General features: G+C 36.5%; 1 protein-coding gene and 1 non-coding gene across 2 annotated transcripts in view; one reads left to right on the plus strand and one right to left on the minus strand.

Annotated features, from left to right (window-relative positions):
• The window catches only part of LOC110570142 (serine/threonine-protein kinase TNNI3K), a 302,970-nt gene that overhangs the window by 77,001 nt on the left and 200,481 nt on the right, over nt 1-25,488 (plus strand). The gene's annotated exons all lie outside the window — the stretch shown is intronic.
• Nucleotides 1,563-1,668, minus strand: LOC123324686. Its single transcript, XR_006539960.1, has one exon. It is a non-coding gene; the product is annotated as a U6 spliceosomal RNA (small nuclear RNA).

A 25,488-nucleotide genomic window follows, 5' to 3' on the forward strand; every position in this document is an offset into this window, starting at 1 on the left:
AACAACTTGAGATCTCTTTTAGCAAATTTGAAGTGTATAATACATTATTATTAACTATAGTCATCATGTTATAACATTAGGTCTCCAGAACTTATTCATCCTCTAGCCAAGAGTTTTTATCCTCTGAATGACATCTTCCTATTTCTTCCAACCCCTCAGCCCCTGTAACCACCACTCCACTCTCTGTTACTGTGAGTTTGTTGTTTTTTTTTTTTTTGAAGCCCATGTAAAAGTGAGATCATGCAGTATTTGTCTTTCTGTGCCTGACTTAATTCACTTAGCATAGTGTCTTCTAGGTACATCCATGTTGTCACAAACAGCAGGATTTCCTTTTTTTTAAAGGCTGAATACTGTTTCATTACATACGTATATCATATTTCATATATCTGTCGATGAGCACTTAAGTTGCTTCTGTATCTTGGCTAATGTGAATAATGCTGCAGTGAACTGGGAGTGTGGATACCAGTTTGAGAGAGCAACTCTATTTCCTTTGGCTGTATACCCATCTGTGAGATCGCTGGATCATAGGATAGTTACAATTTTTAATTCTATGAGGAAACTCCATACTGTTTTCTATAATTGCTGTTCCAGTTTACATTCCCACCAACAGCATACAAGGGTTCCCTTTTCTCTATATCCTTGCCAACCCTTACTTTTTTTATTTTTGGTAATAGCCATACTAACAGGCATGAAGTAACATCTCACTGTAATTTTGATTTGAGTTTTTCTTATTATTAGTGATGTTGAGCATCTTTTATGCACATGTTGGCTATTTATGTGTCTTCTTTATAAAAATGTCTCTTCAGGTCTTTTGCCTATTTTTGTATTGACATATTTGGATATTTTGCTATTTAGTTGTACAAGTTTTTTACGTATTTTAGATATTAATCTCTTATGAGATATATGTTTTGAAGATATTATCTCCCATTCCATAGTTGCCTTTTCATTTTGTTACTTGTTTCTTTTGTTACACAAAAACTTTTAAGTTTCATACAGTCCCCCTCATTTATTTTTGTTTTTGTTTTCTGTGCTTTTGGTGTCACATCCAAAAAGGGGAAAAAAAAATCATTGCCAAGAGCATTGTCAAGGTGGTTTCCCCTATGTTTTCATCTAGGAATTTTATGGTTTTCAGGTCTTACATTTAAGTCTTTAATCCATTTTCAGTTGATTTTTGTGTGTAGTATAAAATAAGCATCTTTTTTTTTTTTCATGTGGATATCTAGTTTTCTCGACATCATTTATTGAAGAGGCTATCCTTTCCACATTGTATATTCTTGGCAACATTGTCAAAGATTAGTTGAATACATATGAATGGGTTTATTTCTGGGCTCTTTATTCTGTCCCAATGGTCTAAATATCTGTTTTTAAACTAGTACCGTATGTTTTGATTTTTATCACTTTGTAATATAATTTGAAATCAGTAAGTGTGATGCCTCCAACTTTGTTCTTCTTGCTGAAGATTGCTTTAGCTTTGGGGCTCTTTTTTTTTTTTTTTAATTCCAGTATAGTTAACATATAGTGTTATATTAGTTTCAGGTGTACAATATAGTGATTCAATAATTAAAAATCTGAATGGCTTCACAAATTTGTATGTCATTCTTGCACAGGGGAATGCTAATCTTCTCTGTACCATTCTAATTTTAGTTTATGTGCTGCTAAAGTGTGTACTATCTGGGCTCTTTTGTGGTTTCCATATAAGTTGGGTTTTTTTTCTTTTCTATTTCTGTTGCTATTGGAATTTTGATAGGGATTACACTGAATTTGTATACTTATTTGGGTAATATGGACATTTTAAGAACTTTAATTCTTCCAATCCATGAACAGGGGATATCTTTGCATTTATTTGTATCTTCAGATTTTTATACAACTGGCTTTTGTATGTTCATTTTGTATGGAGCATCTCTATTGAATTATTTATTTTTTCTAACAGATTTTGGTAGAGTTTTAGGGTTTTCTAGAGAGACAAATTTTACTTCTTTCTCTCTGATTTGGATGCCATTTATTATTTATTTATTTATTTATTTATTTATTTATTTTTCTTGCTGAATTTCTCTGGTGGGACTTCCACTATTATATTGAATAGAAGTGACCATAGTAGGCATCCTTGTCTTGTTCCTGATCATACAGGAAAAGCTTTTAGCCCTTCACCATTGAGTATGATGTTAGGTGTAAACTTGTCATATATAGCCTTTATTATGTTGAGGTACATTCCCTCCCTACCTAAGTATTGAGAGCTTTTATAAGGAAGGGACATTAATTTTGTCAAATGCTTTTTCTACATATACTGATATGATCATATGATTTTTGTCCTTTATTTTGTTAATGTAGTGTATCACATTCATGGATTTGTATATGTTGAACATTCTTGCATCTAAGTGATAAATCCCACTTGATCATAATATATGATTATTTTAACATGCTATTGAATTAGGTTTGCTAGTGTTTTGCTGAGGATATTTGCATGTATATACATCTGGGATATTGGACTGTAATTTTCTTTTCTTTTAATGTCCTTATCTTGTTTTGGTATCAGGGTAGTGCTGGCCTCATAAAATTAGTTTGGAAGTCTTCCCTCTTTTGTTTTTTGGAAGAGTTTGAGAAGGATTGGTATTAATTCTTTGAATGTTCAGTAGAGTTCACTAGTGAAGCTATCTGATCCTGGACTTTTGTTTATTGAGAGGCTTTAATTACTGAATCCATTTCCTTTCTCATTATTGGCCTGTTCTGATTTTCTATTTCTTTTTTTTTTTTTAAGATTTTATTTATTTATTTGAGACAGAGAGAATGAGAGACAGAGAGCATGAGAGGGAGGAGGGTCAGAGGGAGAAGCAGACTCCCTGCCGAGCAGGGAGCCCGATGCGGGACTCAATCCCGGGACTCCAGGACCATGACCTGAGCCGAAGGCAGTCGCTTAACCAACTGAGCCACCCAGTCGCCCCCTGATTTTCTATTTCATCAATATTCAGTATTAGTAGGTTGCATATTCTTAGGAATTTATCTATTTATACAATTTGTTGGTATATAATTATTCATAATAGTGTCTCATGATGTTTTATATTTCTAAGGTATCAGTTTTAATGTTTCTTCTTTCATTGCTGACTTATTTATTTGGATCTTCAACCTTTTTTTCATAATTAACCCAGCTAAAGATTTCCCAGTTTTGTTTATCTTTTTAAGAAGCCACCTTAGTCTCATTAATGTTTTCTATTGTTTTTCTAGTCTCTATTTCCTTTCTTTCTGCTCTGACCTGTCTTACTGTCTTCCTTTTGCCAACTGTGGGCTTTATTGTTCTTTTTCTAGTTTCTTGAGGTATAAACTTAGGATTTTACTTGAGATCTTTCTTTTTTTGTTAATGTAGACATTTTGGTATTAACTGTCCACTTAGAACTGCTTTTGCTGCATCCCATAAGTTTTGGTATGATGTAATTCCATTTTCATTGCTTTCAAGATATTTCCCTTTTGATTTCTTCTTTGACTCTTTGGCTGTTCAGGAATATGTCATTTTATTTCCATATGTTTTTAGTTTCATGAATTTTTTTTAGTCTTACTTCTGTTATTACTTTCTATTTTCAGACCATTGTGGTCAGAACAGATACATGGTATGATTTCAGTCTTCTTAAAATTGTTAAGATTTATATTGTGACTTAACATATGAATTTTTTTGGAGAATGTTCCATGTGTGCTTGAGAAGAATGTGTTGTGCTGCTATTGGATAGAATATTTTGTGCATTTCAGTTAGGTCCATTTGGTCTAAAGTGTATTTCAAGTACAGTATTTCCTTATCGATTTTTGGTCTGGATGTTCCACTCATTGTTAAAAGTGGAGTATTAAAGTCCTTTATTATTATTGAATATCTGTCTATTTCTCCCTTAAGAGCTGTTAACATTTGCTTTATATATTTAGATGCTCCAATATTGGGTGCATATATATTTATAATTATTTTATCCTCTCAATGAATTAATACCTTTATCATTATATAATGATCTCCTTTTTTTCTTGTTACAGGTTTGACATGAAGTCTATTTTGTCTGATATAAGTATAGCTACCCTTCTTGTCTTTGCTATTTGCATGGAATACTTTTTCCCATCTCTTCACTTTCAGCCTATGTGTAAGTCTATTGTAGGCAGCATATACTTGGGTCTTGCTTATAATTTTAATTAAGACTTAATTTTTTTAGAGCACTTTTGGGTTTACAACAAAGTTGAGAGAAAGGTACAGGGATTTCCTATACACCCTCTGCCCCTATAGATGCATATCCTCCCACATTATCAACATAGCTCATCAGACTGGTACACTTTTTACAAAGGATGAACCTACGTTGACACATCTTAATCACCCAAAGTCTGTAGTTTACCGTAGGAGTAACTTGTGATACTGTACATTCTATGAGTTTGGACAAATGTTTAATGATATAGATCCATCTTTATATCATATAGAGTGTCTTCACTGACCTAAAAATCCTCTGTGTTCTGCCTATTTATTTCTTTCCCACTTCCCACCCCTGACAATCATCAATCCTTTTATTTTCTGTATAGCTTTGCCTTTTCCAGAATGTCATATATTTGGAATTATACAGTATGTATTTTTTAGGATGGCTTCTTTCACTTAGTAATATGAATTTAAGGTTCCTCCTTCTCTTTGCAGAGCTTGATAAATCATTTTTATAGCAGTGAATGATATGCCATTGTTGAAAAGATGCTTTTGCTCCATGCTATTGCCTTTGCTCCTTTGTCAAATATCAGTTGACTTTATTTATGTCTGTCTGTTTCTGGTCTCCCTTTTATGTTCTGTTGATCTGTCTATTCTTTTGTTATTACCATACTATCTTGATTACTGTAGCTTTATAGAAAGGCTTGAAGTTTAGTAGCATTAGCATTACAACTTTGTTCTTCTTCAATATTGTGTTGGCTCTTCTGGATCTTTTGCCTCTCTATATAAACTTTAAAATCAGTCTGTTGATATCCAAAAAAAAAATTTGTTGGGATTTTGATGGGGATTGCATTATATCTTCAGAAAAAGTAAGGAGGAAATGTATCTTGATCATGGTATCTTCTTACATAAACATGAACTATTTCTCTACTTACTTAGTTCTTGGCTTTGTCTGTCAGCATTTTGTAGTTTTCCTCATATAGATCTTGTATATATTTTGTTAGATTTATACTTAAGTATTTTTTATCCTAATGTAAATGATACTGTTTTATTAATTTCAAATTTTACTTGTTCATTGTTGGTATATAGGAAAGCAACTGACTTTTGTGTACCCTGTACCTTGCAATCTTGAATAATTGCTTAATAATTCTAGGAAATTTTTGCGGATCCTTTCAGAATTTCAACTTGGATGATTATGTTATCTGTGAACGTAGCTTTACAGCTTTATAGCTTCCTTCTCTATCTGTACACTTTTATTCCTTTTCTTGCCTTATTACATTAGCAAGGAGTTCTAGTAATGTGTTAAAAAGAATGGTGAGAGGGGATATTGTTACTTTGTAGTTAATCTTAGAGGGAATGCTTTGATTTTCTCATCATTCATATGATGTTAGCTGTAGGTTTTTTGTGGATAGTCTTTATCAAGTTGAGAAAGTTTCCCTCTATTCCTAGTTTTCTAAGAGTTTTTGTCATGAATGAGTGTTGGATTTTATCAAATGCTTTTTCTACATCTGTTGATATGATCAAGTGGTTTTTCTTTTTTATTCTGTTGATGGGATGGATTACAGTAATTGGTTTTCAAATTTTGAGCCAGTCTTACATATCTAGAATAAATCCTACTTGGTAGTGGTTATAATCCTTTTTATGTTTTTTTAATTCATTTTGCTATATTTTATTGAGGATTTTCATATCTATCAGAGATATTGGTTTGTAGTTTTCTTTTTTTGTAATGTGCTTGGTTTTAGTAGTAGGGTAACACTGGCCTCATAGAATATGCTAGGATCTATTCCCTTTCCCTCTATTGTTTGAAAGAAATTGTAGAGAATTGATATAATTTCTTCCTTAAATTTTGATAGAATTCAGCAGTGAACCCATCTGGCTCTGATACTTTCTGTTTGGGAAGGTTACTAATTTTTGATTCAATTTCTTTAATAGATACAGGTCTATTCAGATCATCTATTTCGTCTTGTTTGTGTTTTGGCAGATTGTGTCTTTTGAGCAATCGGTCTATTTCATCTTGATTATCAAATTTGTGGGCATAGAACTGGTCATAGTATTCCCTTACTATTTTTAAATGTCCATGGGATCCGTAGTGATATCCCCTGTTTCATTTCTGATACTAGTAATTTGTGTCCTCTCTCTTTTTTTGTTAGTTAGCCTAGCTAAAGGTTTATGAAAATGATTGGTCTTTTCAAAGACCCAGCTTTTGTTTTCATTGACTTTCTCTATTGGTTTCCTGTTTTCAATTTTATTGATTTCTGCTCTTATTCTTACTATTTAATTTCTTCTGATTGCTTTGGATTTAATTTGCTCTTTTTCTAGTTTCCTGACATAGAGTCTTGTTTCTTTTAATCCATTCAGCCACTCGATGTTTTTTGATTGTAGAATTTAATCCATTTACATTAAACATAATTATTGATACATAAGGACTTACTATTGCCATTTTATTCATTGTTTTCTGACTACTTTATAGTTCCTTGTTTTTTTCTTCCTCTCTTGTTATCTTCCTTTGTTATTTAATTATTTTCTGTAGTGGTATGCTTTAATTCCTTTATCTTATGTGTATCCACTATAGGTTTTTACTTCATGGTTACCATGGGGCTTACATAAAACATCTTACAGTTTCAACTGTCTATTTAAGGTAATAACAACTCTGGTTGCACACAAAAACTACTGTTTTACTCCCCTCTGCCTCACATTTTGTTTCTGGGATGGCACAACTTACTTTTTTTATATTGTGTATCCATTAACAAATATTTGTAGGTGTAGTTATTTTTATTATTTTATTTTTATCTTTTATCTTTATACTAAAGTTAAAATTGAATAACACACCACCATTACAGTAATAGAGTATTCTGAATTTGTCTATATACTTACTGTTACTATTGAGGTTCTTTTCTTTCATATGTTTTCATATTGCTAGTTATTGTCCTTCCATTTCCTCTTGAAGAACTCCTTTTAGCAATTATTTTCAGGTAAGTCTTGGGTGATGAATTTCCTCAGCTTTTGTTTGTCTGGAAAAGTATCTCTCTTTCATTTCTGAAGGACAGGCATGCTAGGTAAAGTATTCTTGGCTGACAGTTGTTTTTTTGTTTTGTTTTGTTTTATTTTTCTTTCAGCACTTTGAATATATCCTCCCACTCTCTCCTAGTCTGCAAGGTTTCTGCTGAAAAAAAATCACTGATAGTCTGATGGGGGTTCTCTTGTATGAGATGAGAAGAGTTTTTTTTCTCTTGCTGCTTTCAAAATTCTCTCTTTGTGTTTGAGTTTTGACAGTTTTATTGTAATGTGTTTTTGTAAAGTCCTCTTTCTGTTGCATCTGTTTGAGGGCCACTGAGCTTCCTATACCTAGATATCAATATCTCTCCCCAGATTTGGGAAGTTTTCAGCCATTATTTCCTTTAAATAACCTTTCTCCCTTTTCTCTCACTCTCTCTCTCTCTTTTCCTTCTGGGACTCCCATAATGTGTGCATTTTTCTCTGATGATGTTCCATAAATCCCATAGACTTTCTTAACTCTGTTTCATTCATTTATCTTTTTGTTTCTCTAATTTGGTAATTTTAAATAATTCTTTTTCATATTACAGATTCTTCTACTTGATTAAATCTGCTGTGGATGCTATGTATTGCATTTTTCATTTCATTTGTTTTGTTCTCCAGCTCCAGAATGTCTGTTTGGCTCTTCTTTATAAATTCCATCTTTTTTTGGAACCTCCTTTTGTTCATGTATTGTTTTCCTGATACTGTTGAATTGTCTATCTATGTTCTCTTGTAGCTTGCTGGGGTCCTTAAAACAATTCTTTTTAATTCTTTGACAATTCATAGATCTCTATATCTTTGTAGTCAGTTACTGGAAAATCACTGTATTCCTTTGATAGTGTCAAGTTTCCTTGATTTTTTTGTGTTTCTTATAGCCTTGCATTGATGGGTGCACACTTAATGGAGCAGTCACTTCTAGAATTTATTAACTGCTTTAGGTGGAGAAAGACCTTCATCCACAGGTGAGCATGAGGGTGCCAGCTGGGTGTAGTGTAGCAGTGCCAGCTCTAAGGAGGGCTTAGCTGGATATTCTTCTTGTAGCTTTGTCAACTGAGGTCAGCATTGATGAAGATTGTAGGAGTTCTTAGCAGCCAAGTTGGCCAAGATGGCTCTGCCATCCTAGGTAAGGCTGCTTGCTGAGTGCCTATGGAGCTTGAGCCTAGAGAATGGACATATGCCAAGCAACCATGGCTCTGAGGTTTGAGGTGCAGACTGCTCACTGTGGCTGTGGCTCTGGAGTCTGAGGTACAGAGGCTTATGGTGCTGCAGCAGGTCTGGAAAGCAGGAATGTGTAGAGCAGCTGGTGCTCTGGAGTTCCGGACATGTCCAGGGTTGATGGAAGGGGCAGCTTCTGTGCCAGGGTGGTGCAACAGCAGTTCCTTCTGGGGTGGGGGTTGTGCATAGCAACATCTCCTTCTCCAGGTGTCTTCAGTGACAGTGGCTGTTGGTTACCTTGGTGGCCAAAGCTGCTAGTGTCCTTTGTGGAGCCGGCCACTGAAGTCCACACCAGCAAACATTATGGGTTCTCCACTGTGAAAGCCGAGGGAGTCTGTGGCTGCCCTCAGCTTCAATGGCTGTTGAGATACTCAGAGCAAAGGCTACTGGGGTCCTCCACAGTGCAGAACACTGGAGACCATGGTGGCATTCTCTGTATGGCTGATACTGATAGCCTTTGACCTTCTTTGCTCCTCGCCATCTCTAGACATCTCAGCTATGCCAGTGTTGTTAATCTCCACTTTTCATCCCATTGTGTTGCTACAGGTTCTTAATTGAACTCTTGGGCCCTACCAGGGCTATTTTCCTTCATAGATAACTCATTGGGTTTTGTGGGTTTTTTGTTTGTTTGTTTGTTTGTTTGTTTGTTTGTTTGTTTTTTGGAGGGTGGGGAGGCAGGAGGAGAAAGCCTGGTATCTCCTACTCTATCATCTTGATGATATCATTCCCAGATGCTCCTTCACTAAACAATTCTGAGTAGCTTCTAAGGAGATAGCTGACTATATGTAGCATCGTGAAAAATCAACTCTCCTTTCTAGCCCACACATATCTGCCATGCCTCCTATTTGAATTTTGTGACATGATCCCTCTATTCACTTAGCTTCAATGATGGAGCACCTCCTTCTGGCTGAGAGGATAAAAGGTAGCCAAGTGTAAAGTCTCTACCATCTTACTGTACTTTCTATTGTTACTTACAAACGAAGTAGGGCTAACCTTTAGACAACTGTAAATCACCTGGTCCCCTGTTAAACATTGTATCTTTTCAGGATAGAAATTTCAAATTATAGGTTAGCTTGTTACTGGATAAATTCTTTTTTTTAATCTCAAGATGCAAGATTCATTGTCTTTGAACTATGTTATACAGTAAATTTAGAGTTGTTTGATACTTGAAAACGTAACTTTTAATCATTGTTCTTCTTTCACAAATGTGGAGCAATTTAGGAGTTAAACTGAATTATTCTAATAAGTTTTCAGTTCTCATAACCAGATAAATTAATTCAGAAGTTGTAGGCTTCTAGCTGTCAGGGAAAAAAATCTATCACACACAGTGAAGATTTCTTTTTTCTTTTCTTTTTTTAAAATTATTACTTAATTAGTTTCCCTCGTAGTAAAAAAAAAAAAAGTCATTAGTCCAATTATAAGTCCCTTTGGTTCCAGTGACCTAGGATTAAATATATTACACCCCCTAGTTTTTCTATGAAAAATAGCTAAAAATATATTATCACAGAAGAATATAATACCTAACACACGACAAAAGTAGATGCAAGCCCTTCTTTCCATAATAAACTCCCAGAGCACATTTTATGAAGGTATCAAGGGCAATAAATTGTTTTTAATATAATTAGGAAATTTCTGTTATCTGGACCAAATTTGAGGTTTCTTTGTTCTTAGGATATTTCATCATGTAAATGGGAGTAAGTCTTGCCATGGATCTGAAAATGAAATTTTTGTCTCTTTGTTCAAGTGTCTCCTCTGAATACTGAAATTTTGTGCACAGGAAATTCTCTGCCTTTTACATAAAGGTCTTTGCTAAACGACAAATACAAAATATTTTGTGTAGGTGTGTGTTGTGAAGGAATTTACAAACTTCACAGCATTCTGGCCCACTCATGAGTAACTGAAAGATAAACTATGAATCTTTGCCTCTCTAACTTTATGAAATTAACAGCCTTTGATAACCTCTGTTATTTCCATTTCATATTGTATGTATTAAGATTGTATGAGTTTTCTGTTCCCTAGCTCTTTTAAAAGATGAACAGCTTTTCTGGGGATATATTATTATTATACTTCTTGTGTTTGAAATTTACATATGTTTATTCATTCATTTATCTTTTTTTAATTTATGAAGCATATGGCCATAAAAAGAAAGTCAGGAGGGAGATGTAAATACAGAGAACTTGTGGAACCTCTCTTTTATAGATTATTAAAAATAGGATAAATCACCATCAATCTCACTTGTTGTAAGTAGTCACCTGCCTAAGAGACCAGAAGCTGGAGGTCCTTCTAGCTTCTCAGTGATCCTCTATCCTAAGGTATACATGTCCTACAGTGCATGGCATTGTCTGGTTTGGGTCCAGGGAGACACATTTATGTAAGATACAAGGCTATCACAGAATTTTTTCACAGACTTGTAGTAGAGATTAGTTAAGGACAAATAAAACATAAGGAAAAAAGAAACAAGGTGTCTCCTACTGAGGTTATTTATGACTGGTCTTCCTGTCATTGCAGGTTTACTGAAAGATGGTGATGAGGTCTTATACATTTTCAATCCAAATAAACATAAGGAATTTAAATTATGTAATGAGGACAAATTAGAATAAGAGATCGATTTCTGATTATTCCAGACTGTTTTCTAATTGGCAAAGTGTCTAAGCTAACCCTTATCAAATGGTATATTTTGGCCATTTCTATCTTCATCATCACCTTGATGGGAGGATTAGAAAAAAAAGGGGCACCCGGGTGGCTCAGTCAGTTAAGTGTCTGCCTTCAGGTCAGGTCATGATCCTGGGGTCCTGGGATAGAACCCTGCATTGGGCTCCCTGCTCAGTGGGGAGCCTGCTTCTCCCTCTCCCTGCCCCTGGCTCGTGCTGTCTCTTGCTCTCACTCTCTCCCTCTCAAATAAATAAATAAAATCTTAAAAAAAAAAAGAAAAAGAAAAAGAAGATACCATGATATTTAGCCATTTCACTAGTCATTGATTAGAAGTTTCAAATAGGAGAAATGGGGAATCTTAATGAAAATGAGAGTCAGGGATTATTTGTGTATTTCCCAGCTTTGCTACTGTCTCCTCTATTATTGTTCCTATTCTCCTTGCCTCAGTTTCTTAGCCTCTGCCTTCCTAGCTCATCCCATTGGACCACCTGAGCTCTCCAGAGAAGACTCAATTCTGCTTTAGGACTAACTAATCTGGACCTAAGCAGATAGTATTCAAACAGCCTCAGGCACATTTTACCTGGTCTCTTCCTATGAAATTGAGAATCTTTCTCTCTCCTGGACCCTAGAGCCTAGTATTTCTATAGCCTTTATATGTTTGGAACTTCTTTTACCTTTCTCTTGGATAGCTCCTATATAGCCTTCTAAGCAATATTCAATATAGGCATTATCTTTTTGGAAAAGTCACTCCCCCAGTTCAGTGCCTCATCTTTGCCCCATAATACCAGGTTTATTTCTAGCATACTTTTCTCACTATATTGATATCACATGTTTATTTGTCTCTCACCTTAGACAATAAATTCATTAAATCCAGGACCAGGCATCTGTGTTTGTCTCCTAAGCTTGGCACAGAGTAGACATTAGGTACTTGTAAAGGAATGACTGGCTGACTCAGTCTGAAATTGCCCTGGAATCCCAATTTCCTCACACCAATTTTCAGGTCTAGCCTTCGGTTTAGGCTCCTCCTTTCCTATCTCCATCTTGTCAGACTTCTTTCTAAGCCTTCAGTCCTGGCTTCTAAAGCCTCACTGAGGTTAACTGGTTGCCCAAGGGATAATAATCTGCCTGCTGGATTATATTAGTGTCCTAAGAACTCCCAAATACTGAGCTTTCTCCACAAATTCAGCCCCAGTGAATGAGTTGCTCAATGGAGCTAGACTTGCCTTACCTTTAAATGTGGCACCAGGCATGATTTGGATGCCCTGCATCTCATTGCCTGTTCTATCTGGTAGGAAGATACTCTCTCTACCCTGTTGATAGAGTTGATGCTCTAACCTGAGAGCCAAAGAAATGAATATTTATGAAGGATTTACTTTAGTCAGGTCTTTTGCTTATTTTTTTATTATGCCATTTAATTTAATCATCACATAGATTTATTGAAGAAACTGAGGCTCAAAGAGATAAGTTAATTTGCACCAAATCATACAGCTATTAAGAGTCAGAGTCTAAATTTTTACCCAAACTGGCTGACTACAAAAACTGAGCTCTTAATCAATTTTCTGTATAGCCAACGAGAGGGGACCTATGGAAAGCTTCCTCAAAGAAGCTAACAGGAGAAAGTCTATTGTTTCTGTATATTCTTTAGTATTTCCACTTATATTCTATCGTATTTCCACTTCTACATTTGGCTTTGTTCTTATTTTTAAGGTTATGCCCAAGATTCCTCACCAATAAGACAATTTTTTTTGAGGAGCGCCTGGGTGGCTCAGTTGTTAAGTGTCTGCCTTCAGTTCAGGTCATGAACCCAGGGTCCTGGGATCGAGCCCCACATCGGGCTCCCTGCTCGGCGGGAAGCCTGCTTCTCCCTCTCCCACTCCCCGTGCTTGTGTTCCTGCTCTCTCTGTGTCTCTCTCTGTCAAATAAATAAATAAAATCTTTAAAAAGAAAAAGAATTTTTTTTGGAAATTACACTTTCCATTATCTGTTTTTCATCTGTCCTTGGTGAAAGGCTAGAGTGCTAAGGATATATTTCAGAAGAACTATAAAAGCAAGAAAAACTTGTTTTTCAAAACTTTTCAAGATAAATGTTTTCTTGATCAATTCTGATTAGAGCTTATTTTCTATAGCACTGAAAATATTTTTTTAACTCAGTACAAGAAAATTTTGTTAAAAATATTTACCACAATGAAGTGTCACTTTTTTTTTTTGTCATTTGTTTCTATCTTATTTGTTGCTGTATCATTTGCTTCAGCTGCTATCTTAGGACCTAAAGATTTTTGATTCTACCTATTGCTTTCTTCTTTGTTCAGAAATTTTTATATTATCAGTTTGCTTAAAAGTTGAACTAGTTAATTTACTTGGATTAGCCATCTTGACTGATTATGCAATTTGCAGATCTCAACAACAACAAAAATGGAGCCCCTTGTTAAAAAAAGATAGGGATGGGCGCCTGGGTGGCTCAGTCATTAAGCGTCTGCCTTCATTTCAGGTCATGAACCCAGGGTCCTGGGATCGAGCCCCGCATCGGGCTCCCTGCTCGGCGGGAAGCCTGCTTCTCCCTCTCCCACTCCCCCTGCTTGTGTTCCTTCTCTTGCTGTGTCTCTCTCTGTCAAATAAATAAATAAAATCTTTAAAAAAAAAGAATCTTTTAAAAAAAGAAAGATAGGGATAACTTCAAGATAGCAACAGCAGAGCATTAAAACAAGCATGGGGCCATTCTAAGTATGGGATACTCTGTGACTGTCTAGGTTGCACATCATGGTGTTTTCCCTAGTTCTCATACAATTTCATAACTATTCCTGAAAATATTCTTCGCAGGAAAATTATCAAAATCACAATTAAATAAAATACTGAGAGGGAAAAATTCATATATATATGTATATATATATATATATATATATGAAATATTTTCCATTTTCTCTAATTTGGTTAGAATTGAGGGTAGGGAGGAAAGTGTGTTTAATTAAATAATAATAATAATGACACTCCACAGCCTCTGAAGCTATAGGCAATATGTTGCTAGAGCTTTGAAAAATTATTTATGTTGTTCATAGTTTATACTTGAGAAATAGGTTAAAGGAAATGAAAGCAATTTGAAATTTGTGTTTTAGGTCTCTACCTCATTGCTTGTCCAATCATGTAAGAATTACAAGATGCCTTTTACTAAACCTGCACTAATTGTGACCAAAACACAAGCATATTGAAGGATATTTCTGGAAAGGAGGGAAAGTCATTGGAATTTCTCTGTTGTATGAATGCTGTATATACTCCATGATTTGCATACAAATTGTTCATGGAAAGAAATTAAGTTGTTTCGATTTAGTAATGGAAATTTGACACATAGTGAAAGAGAGCCCATAACAGCAATTTTGCAAGTAAAGGTTTCTTTAGAGAAGAAAAAGTAATCAGAGATAGTGAAGACTCCATTACTGGCCTAGTTTAAATACTATTTCTGAGCGTCGTATTTTAAAACATTATATACTTTCAGCCCAGCAAAGAACCACTAGAGAATGAATAATGTATTTATTGTGTATTTAAAATTTATCAAGTATTCCCAAGCACAAAAAAAAAAATGTATTATTATTGCATATTTCAGTCAGCCAATTAATGCCTACATTTATATATTACAGTGTTAGTAAACTGGACTGAGACTTGTGGTAAATACTGTAGCTTAGTTCTCTCGGTACATTTTTGACAAATATGACCGAGTTTTAGTTTAGTTTTTTTCTTATTTTAAATTGGATTTATAAGGAAACAAGATAACTTGCCCCATTATTATTGCTTTCCTAGAGGCAATTTTGCAACTATGATTATAAATAAACTTCTATTATCTAGTCTTATTTCCCAAAAGACAAGAAAAAAAATACATCATTTGTTTTCCCTTGTGTGAGTTTCTTAGTTTCTGGCAATATGCAGACCTTAAGAGTTCCTGTTCCTTGTTTAGACTTTTTAAAGTTTATCTTGACTTTCAGAAGTTTTCTTTTGTTCTTCTATAAGTTTTTCTTCAAGAATATTTATAGTGTAGAAGACATAAAAGTTAACTAGGGAAGAGCAAATCAAGTTGGTCAATATTTATTGAGCATGTATAGGTTAGTTGTGATAGAAATTGAAAAAAAGTATAAAATATAGCTTTAAATATCACCTGGGTGCTTACAACCTGTTAAAGAACTAAAAAATTGGAACATAATAATATACATTCATTCTTTCTTTTTTTTTTTTTTTTTTTTTTTTAATTTTTATTTATTTGAGAGAGAGAGAATGAGAGACAGCGTGAGAGGGAGGAGGGTCAGAGGGAGAAGCAGACTCCCCGCCGAGCAGGGAGCCCGATGCGGGACTCGATCCCGGGACTCCAGGATCGTGACCTGAGCCGAAGGCAGTCGCTTAACCAACTGAGCCACCCTGGCGCCCCTATACATTCATTCTTTCACTCAACTATTCAACAAATATTTATTGAGGAACTAATAGGTTTCAAGATCTATGTTTGACACTGGTAATTTAATAGTGAGCAGAATTATGTATAGTTCCTAGCCTCACAGGGTTTACGGTCTAGTGGAAAAGACAGGAAATCAAATAATCAAACACACATAAAATTGCCATTGTGATAAGAGCTATGAAGATCACCAATGGCGCCATGCCTAAAAGAGGGTAATTTGGTCTCCCTTCTACTGTTTTCCCCTCAACCTGTTCTGGCAAGGCAGCCTGAGTGAATCTTTTAAAATGTGTATCAGATCATGTCACTCCTCTGATCTGCCCAAAAAGCCTCCCATATAATTCAGAGCAAAAATACTCATTTTCTACCTAACTGTAATTCCCCACTCTATTCTTATTCATTCGTCATCAACCTTAAGTTCCTTAGTAACTATCTTACTTTCTTATCCTAAGATCCTGGTTCAAATGTAATTTTATCAGTAAGTTCTTTCCAGATCATCCTATTTTTGAACTGAAACCTCACCTCTCTGATATTCTAATCTCTTCCCTCCTTTATTTTTTTCCAGCACTTATCACTGTATAACAGCCTGTTGTTTATTTACTTTGTTTTACTGTCTGTTTTCTGTACTAAAATATCAGCTCAAAAAAGACAGATTTTGTTGTTGTTTTCTCTCCACTATCCTCTGTTCCTAACACTGGGCCTACCTGGCACATAGTAGACACACAATTAATATTTGTTGAATGAATATGTCAATAGTCATGGAAGTTGGGAGAGAATCTCTGAGGAACTAATAATTTGGCTTATAACTCAAGGACCTAAGTAGATGTTAATCGAGTAAAGAGAGGAGAGCTAAGATGGTGGCCAAGTAACAGGACCCTAGGCTGGTCTTGTCCATGGAACACAAGGAGATAACTATCAAATCATCCTAAATACCCCAGAAATCAGCCTGAAGACTGACAGAACAAACTCCACAACTAAAGGGAAAGAAGAAGACTCATCGAAGAGGCTAGGAAGGGCAGAGAAGTGGTTTGGGGGAGAAAGGGATCAGGACTGCTGCTGCGGAGAAGGAGCTGCGGTCACAGAAGCAAGAGAGAGAGGGAGAGAGAGACAGAGGAGCACAGAGGGGAACCCACAGGGAGAACATTTCCCCAAAGCCATTTGCTGGGAAAAAGAGAGGGGCTGAGTTTTGTGAGTTCTTTCAGCCAGTGGGGCTTCAAGCCTGGAGTTTGAAAGGTCGGTGCTTTTGGCTGGCCTAGAGCCCTAAGGGCTCTGCCCTGTTCCTGCAGAAAAGGCAGGGAAACACCCCAGTGGCAGACAGCATGGGAAAAGCCATCTGAAGAGTGCCTGTAGCACAAGGCAGGGATATGACTTGCCCTTCTTGGAGGAGTTGCAGAGAGGTAGTACTGGAGACACCCTTCTGGGCACACAGGAGCCCGCTGGTGACATTTCTCTCCTGGCCCCTTGGCAGAAACACAGATGCACCAGCAGGAGGCAGTCCTGGGCCTGCAGAGCCTGCCTCACTCGCTTCCACCAAACCCCACTTCCCCGCACTCTGGTGAGACTGTCTTTCCGGGTCAAGCTTGCCTCAGTCCCAGCGCAGTGAGACCCTGGTCTTCTGGGTGATGACCAGCGCAGGCCCCTGCCCACATCACGTCCCTAAAGCCTGGAGTTTAAAAGTCAGCAGGCTTGGCTGGGATAGAAGCCGCAGGACACCGTGCCGCTCTTGGTGAGGAGGCAGGCCCACAAGCCAGGGGCAGATGGCCTGGAAACAGTGTTCTGGGACACACCTGGGGAGATGATTTGTTCTTCTCAGAGTGCTTTCCTGAAAGGCAGCGGGCTCGGAGACTGCTCTCCAGAGACAAAGGAGGTGGCCAGTGCCATTTTCCTCCCCTACCCATCAGCATCAACACAGAGCCACCTGGGGCGGGCGGTAAGAGCACAAGGAGGACATGGGCTGCCCAACCTGCCCAGGCCAAGTCCCATGCCCTGGTGCTCTGGCGGTGCTGCCCTTCTCAGTCAAGCTTGCCTCAGTCCCAGAGTGACCGGCCCCTTGCCCAGAAGAGCAGCACAAGCCCCGGCACAGACCTCAGCCCCTGACTAGAGAGTTCTGCGGGGCTGCAGTTTGAGTGCAGGTAGTGTCAGGTCCCATTTCACAAGCAGAGCAGAGCACACCTAGTCCAAACTGGCCACATTTACAGCCAGGGACCAAACACTGTCCACAGCAGGCCGGGGGAGCCTCTGCAGATGAGCGACCTAAAGACTAGAGCAGCCAAACCACAGCAGAGCACACGCAGCCCTCACCAGAGACGCTTGCTCAAGTGCCAGACACTGGGTATTACATACCCTCTTCTTCATTAAGCCATTTCTCTCCAAAGTGGGAAACAGACTTTTCTTGCACCCAGAAGAAGGCAGAGACTTAGACAAAAATGCCAAGATGGAGGAATTCATCCCAAATGAAAGAACAAGATCAAGTCATGGCCAGAGATCTAAGTGAGACAGAGAGAAGTAACATGCCTGATGGAGAATTTAAAGCAACAATCCTAAGGATACTCACTGGGATTAAGAAAAGAATGGAGGACTTCAGGGAGGCCCTTACCACCAAGATAAAAGAGTTAAAAAAAATCAGTCAGAAATGAAAAATATAATAACTGAGATGGGAAACAGGCTTGAAACAATGAACACGAGGATGGAAGGAGCAGATCTCTCCATAGACACTTGGCAAGCTAGAAGGGCGTGTCATGATCTATTCAATGTGCTGAATGGGAAGAAAACTCTCATCACAAGTGGTAAGATTTCATTTTTTTGATGGTTGAGCAATATTCTATTGTCTGTATATACCACATCTTCTTTGTCCATTCGTCTGTCAATGGACATCTGGGCTCTTATCATGGTTTCGCTATTATGGATGTTGCTGCTGTAGACACTGGGGTGCAGGTGCCCCTTCTGATCACTATGTTTGTATCCTTTGGGTAAATGCCTAGTGGTGCAGTTGCTGGCTCATAGGGTAGCTCAATTTTTCACTTTTTGAGGAACCTCCATACTGTTCTCCAGACAAATGCGGAAATTAAGAAACAAAACAGAGATCATAGGGGAAGGGAGGGAAAAATAAAATAAGACGAAAACAGGAAGATAAACCGCAAGAGACTCTTAACTATAGGAAACCAACTGAGGGTTGCTGGAGGGGAGAAGGGTGGGGATAATTGAGTGATGGGCATTAAGAAGGGTACTTGATGGAATGAGCACTGGGTGTTATATGCACCTTGATGAATCACTAAACTCTACCTCTGAAACTATTAATGCACTATATGTTAATTAATTGTATTTAAATTAAAGAGAAAAAAAAAAGAATGGGAAAAAACCTTCAGCCAAGAAGACTATCCAGGAAGGGCACCATTCAGAATCGAAGGAGAGATCAAGAGTTTCCCAGACAAAAAAGCACTAAAGGAGTTTGTGACTACTAAACCAGATCTTATTATTATTGTCAAATGGTGTTCTTGTGAGATGTCATTTCCCATTCTATTACTTTTTGGATGGTAATTATTACATAGAATGCCATCTTTTTTTTGTTTTGTAGAATCCATTTATTTTTCTGTTACCTAATAAAATTCTTTCTCTACATACAAAACAAAAAAGTAAAGAGAAGAAGAAGTAATAATAGTAGCAGTGATAGTAATAAGAGTTACCTTCAGTGCTGTGAACTAAGTAGTTTACATTATTAACTCTGAATCCTTAAAATAACCCTCCAAAATATGTAAAATCGTTATCTCTCATTCACAAATGAAAGGTTGAGACGGAGTTTTCCAGGCAGAGGAAATTGTATGTGTAAAAGCTTTCTGACTGTAGAAAATATGGCGAGGAGACAGTAAAAGAGTGTGTATCTGGAACTAAGAGAGACCTAGGGGATATGGTGGGAAAAGAAGAAAAAGGTTAGGGGTCAGGTAACCAAGGGACTTATTTGTAGTGTGACAACATATTCCTGATGCCTCAGGAAAGTCCTGGTCTATGCCTGTTGGCTTGATGTAATTAAGTGTAATTAATTTTTATTCAAAATTTCCCTAGGTTGGATGATAAACTGAGTTAAGAAGGTCTGTCTCCTAAGAGTAATGAGAAGCCATTAAGAAGTGGTAATGTGATCAGATTTCCATTCTGAGAAAATAACTTTAGTTGAAAGGTTAAACATAAACTAAATGAGAAGAATTTATGCAGGGAGATGTATCAGGAGGCAATAATCTATAACATTGCCTGATTGTGGGTGGTATTAGTAAAGATGGAGACAAGAACAGAGTTGCAAAATATTTAGAGAGTAAAATCAAATTATTTGGGTTATGGCTTACATATGAAGGGAGTTTAGGAGAAGATGATGTGAACAAAAACTTCTAGGTTTCTGGTGTCAGCAACTGAATAAAGGATTTCCAGTTCATTATGATGGAGAACAATGGAAGACTATAGTGTGTAGTTGGAGGCAGAATGGAAAGTGAAAGTTTGAAGATCAGTAAGTGTGAAATTTTAAAATGTTCATTTCATGATAAATTATCAAATAAGGTCTCCAGCCTGTGAGTAGTATTCTACTATTTGGATCTGCCACAGTGTTTATCTATCCACTCACTGATGGACATTTACATTTTTTCCAGTTTTTAGTGATTATAAGGAAATCTGCAATGACATGTATGAACATATACTTTTATTTATCTTGGGCAAACATCTAAGAGTCGAATAGCTGGATCATCTGATAGGTTAATATATAACTTTTTAAGAAATTAAAAAACTGTCTCCAAAGCGTTTGACCTTTGACAAACTGTAGTACTATTTTACATCCCTATCAGCAGTGTATGAGAGTTCCAATTTCTCCATATCTTCACCAACACTTAGAATATTCCAGTCCTTTTTATTTTAACCTTTGTAATACGTGTGTGGTGATATTTTATTGTGCTTTTAATTTACATTTCCCTAGTGGCAAGTGATTTAGGAATGTTTCCATATGCTTATTTGACATTTATTTTGGTGTAGTTTTCTTCTTTCTTATATTGTTTATTAAGTTTCTTGCATCTATGGGTTTGCAGTTTTCATTAACTTTGGAAGATTTTCTGCCACTAGTTCTTTAAATTTTTTTTTTCTGTCTCCCCTCCAATTACATACACATTAGGATGTTTGGTGCTGTCCATAACCTCAGTGATGCTCTTTTCATTTTTCTTACATTCTCTTTTCTCTCTGTATTTCATTTTGTACAGTTTCTATTGTGATATCTTCAAGTTTAGTAATCTTTTCCTCTGTAATGTCTAATATGCTGCTAATCCCATCTAGTGCATTTTTATCTCACATGTTATAACTTTCATCTCTAAGAAATTTGATTTTGGTCATTTTTGTATCTTTCATGCCTCTACTTAGCTTCCTTATACGGAAGTTATATGGAATAGTTTCAAAAACTATTTTATTGTTCTTTTTTGAATATTCTAACATTTGTATCAATTTGGAGACAGTTTTGATTGATTATTGTCTCTTTTCATTATAAGTCATATTTTCCTACCTCTTGACATTCCTGTTAATTTCTGATTGGATTCCAGATATTATGAATTTTATGTTGTTAGGTGGAAAATATTTTTAAATTTCTATGTATAGTCATAAGACAACCCTCCAATTCTACTGGCATGCAATTAACTTACTTGGAAATAATGTGGTCCCTTTAGGTCTAGCTTTTAAAATGGTAGGACCAGAACAGTGCTCAGTGTAAGGCTAATAACCAACTTCAGAGAGAAGTCTCTTATTTTACCCAGTGTCCCATGAATCATGAGGTTTTTAGTCTGGTTGGTAGGAATAAGCATTATCCCTGGACTTGTGTGAGCACTGAGAATTATTACCACTAATCTTTTTTTGTTGGTTCTCTTCCGAGTCAGTAGTTTCCTCACATGCACACACTGATCAATGCTCAGATTAATCCTCTAGGAGGGCTCTCTGCAGATCTTTGTACCTCTCTTTGTGTAGCTCTCTTGTCTTAGGTACTCTGTTTTATAAACTCTAGCCACATAGGTTTCTCCAGACTAGTCTCTGTTACTGTATATTGGATGCAAGAGGAAGTCTCGAAGTAGCTTTTTTAAAGTGCATATTTATAGTATCAGTGATTTGGGGAAGATTATCTGTAATGAATTCTTTCTATGAGCCTCAGTGTTACTCTAAAGTTACCAGGATATTTAATCACATGTCTTGATAATTAGTTCAATGAGTCTAGAGATGTAGGGAGATTTCATGAAGCAAGTAAACTTTGATACAGATTTTAAAGAAATAGTAGAATTTGGCAAGCATATGTTCTGTGCTAGGTACTATTGGATGATCAAATATATTTGAGAGATAAATGAATGAACTGACTGATCTTCTCTTTTCTGTTTAGCAAACTCCTACTTCAAGTCCCAAGTCTACATTTCTCCTCTATAACTTTTCTATCTTCCCCCGACTGAGTTTATAACTTGTACCTTCTTTCTATTGTTACGATACCCCATACTTTATCTCCATTAAGTCCGTAATTACCTTATATCATAATTACTTCATTTTGTTTCTTCCACTAACCTATATATTGCTTTTGAGCAATTAATTTATCTTTGACCCCAGAACCCAGCAGAGTGCTTAGAATACCTAGGTGTTTAAAAATATTTGTTGATGTGAACTGTTGCTCCTCTTTTGAAATTCACAAGTATGATGAATCACAGACCTGTACCCCTGAAACAAATAATACATTATATGCTAATAAAAAAAATAATAATAAAATTCACAAGTAGACAGTAATGTAGAAGTCAGTTCTGACCTGGATGTTTTCAGTGATGAACTGAGAGGCACAATAGTATATTAGCTAACTATTGCTATGTAAAAAATTATCCCAAAACTTTGTGGCTTAAAACAACAAACTTTTATTATTTTGCAGTTTCTGTAGTTCAGGAATTTCAGGACACCTTAGCTGGGTCCCCTGACTTAGGGTCTTTCACAAGGTATCAGGTGGGGCTCTAATTATCTCAAGGACCAAAAGGAAGAGAATCCACTTTCGTGCTCACTCGCATAGATGTTGGCAGGTTTAGATCCTTTCTAGCTGTTAGCCAGAGACATCAGTGCCTTGCCATGTGATCCTATGCATAAGAAAGCTCACAGTAAGACATCTGGCTCCCATCAGAGAGAGTGATGGAGAAATCTAGAGTGGGCAAATAAGATAAAGTCACAGTCTTTTTGTAACGTTATCTTGTAAGTGACATTCCATAAGTTTTGCTATATTCTTTTCATGAGAAGTGAGTCATTAGGTCAATCCCACACTCAAGGGAACTATTTGACCTCATGTATAGCCAATACCACTTATATTTTCTCCAAGACAATAACAAATAAATACAGAAATGGATTCATAGAGGGTTATGTATTCTGTATGAAAGATATGGACTCTGTTAACCCAGGAAATTTGGCATGATGCCAAACTCATGTTCTTTGGCCCAGTTTTCTCCTCAGAGCAGAGGATCCAACAAGTAGATGTGATGTCAATTTTATTCCCCAAGAACTAGTAGCTCTTTTTTTGTGGAACAATGATTTCCAGTATGCATTCTCTGGATGTCTAAGGTTCTAGTGGTACCTCAGACGTCATATAGGGAGAGAGGGGGGAGTGCTAGGGCCATGCCCCCTACCACCAGGTGCCACCCAACCCAATTCTATCATGTTACTTATGCTGAATTCTCAGTTCATAAATACAAGTTTGAAAAAATACTGTTTGAAATGTCTCAAAAACTGGGATCCCAGAGCAATGGTTTCTGGCTATAGTAGTGTAGTATAGTGTAGTGGTTAGGTCTCAGGCTCTGGAACCAGCCTGCCTGGGTTTCTTTGTATCCAGATTCTGCCATTAGCTAGCCATGTGATGGGATTTAGAAAAGTCTGGGCTTGAGTGCCATCCACAGTTGTTTCTTGGCCCTTTCTGTTTCTGAAGGCAAAACTACTTGGGCAGACTTGATACTCTGCTTCTTTTTATTTTCACTGTAGCCTTCTATTATTAGCCTCCCAATATTTATCTTAGTTTAACATAACCAGTGGAATGGTTAATGCATTTACCATCATTATGCCTACTGTTTTTGTCCTGATAATAGGTCTTTGACTAGATGATGTGTGTTCTTCGTTTTAATAAACTCCTTCTCTAGAAAGAAAATTATCTATAATTGATTTCTATACCTGTCAATGCTTAGGGTTTCATAATCAGTTAAAACATTTTCACAGCTGTGGGTTTACCAATTTCATTGTGTCACTTATTCTAAGTTATTGCAGATGAACATTTTCAATTATATGGTTAAATAAAGAGCCTGTAGGTTGCAATTAATTACCCACATCTGCTGTTCTAATATGAATTAAGGTAGTATCTTACAGTTCATCTAATAGTGAGTTTTCTGGATTAATTAATGAGGAGGCTCACAAAGGGGAGCTCTAAGTATTTCATATATTGTGCTTGTAATAGGACTAACCCTTGAGACTGAGACTTAATTGTTGATGTTGTCCTCTTTGTTTTTAAACTCCAGCTGCTAGAAATTAATCATTGATATAGTTTTTAAGAGGATTCTTATTACTTATTCTTCTCTAAGAGCCAAAATCTTTATGTGTTCCTTCTTATGTTCTATTAGTTGATTCCAACTCGCCTTCAAAGTGTAATTTAGAAGTTGATTTTTCAAGGGGCACCTCAGTGGTGCAGTTGGGTCAGCATCAGAACTCTTGGTTTCAGCTCAGGTCATGATCTCAGGATTGTGATCTCAAGGTCAGGATCTCAGGGTCATGATCTCAAGGTCCTGAGGTCGAGCCCCACCTCCAGCTTTGCACGGAGTCTGCTTAGAGTTTCTCTCTGCCACTCCCTCTGCCTCTCCCCCCGACCCCACTCTCTATCTCTCTCTCTCTCAAATAAGTAAGTCTTTTTTAAAAAAATAAGTTGATTTTTCAAGTGGAGGCAAATCACTTGTTTTCAAAATGCTTTGGCAGAGGAGCCAAAGATGGAGGAACAGGTGACTTGGGCTGGAGAACAAAAGTCATGAGAAAACCGGTTGTCAGGTACTACTTGTCCCCCGTGGTTCTGATGTCCAGGGTGTCTGCAGTGTGGGGAGGAATGTCAGTGAGAGGAAGCCTAACTGGTACTATAGTTTTCAAGTTTCTGCAGTCAGAATATAGTGACAAATGTTGGGCCTTTGGCAAGCCCTATAAGTAAATCTCATAAGGAAAAAAAAATATGGCTTTTGAAATGCATAGAACATGATATATTCATAACATGGTAAATGTTGAAAGCTGTTTTCTCAGCCAGAGATTTTAAAATAAGACCCTCACATAAAGAAATGCTGCAAAAAAAAAGTATATCTATAAAGAAGAAAATAGCACAGCAAGATGATGATTAGCTGGAAGGCTTAGAAAATGTTGTCCCTCTTTTCTTAAAACTATCTCTTCACGGACTTCCTTAATAAGCATTCCTTTGTTATCTTTTTCTGTCTTAGATGACTTTTTCCTTTGCTGGCTCCCTTTCTTATCACTTTTTAGCAGTAAATATCCCATAAATGTCTCCTCTTACCTTACGGAAGTGATGTTATCTCCTGGCTTCAATTATTACTTTCATAAAATGATACAAACCACTTGTATCTCCAGCCCTGACCTCACTGCTTCTCATTACTCTTCTTCATTCATCAGCTTTTCTACTTATGTTCTCATCATTTCCTGAGAAGTGATACATTTATATAATTGATGAATTCTTTTTTTATATGTATATAAATTAATATATCCTTCAGCTCTATTTCTACAACTTAAGAATATAGAGCTTTTCTTTAATTTCTTTGATAATATTATCTTGTGGAATCATTTTCTAAGTAATTTTCAGACCAAATTTAATTTTAACCTGAGATAATAAGAGAAAGATCACATAAGAGAACCTCATTTCTGTGACAGCCTGAAGAAACTATTTTCCAATAAGTTTTTGTACTCAAATATTTAATTAGAGGTATGTCAGTAAAAAAAAAGTCATTACAAA

Source organism: Neomonachus schauinslandi, chromosome 4 (genome assembly GCF_002201575.2).
Source record: "Neomonachus schauinslandi chromosome 4, ASM220157v2, whole genome shotgun sequence".
Taxonomy (NCBI): domain Eukaryota; kingdom Metazoa; phylum Chordata; class Mammalia; order Carnivora; family Phocidae; genus Neomonachus; species Neomonachus schauinslandi.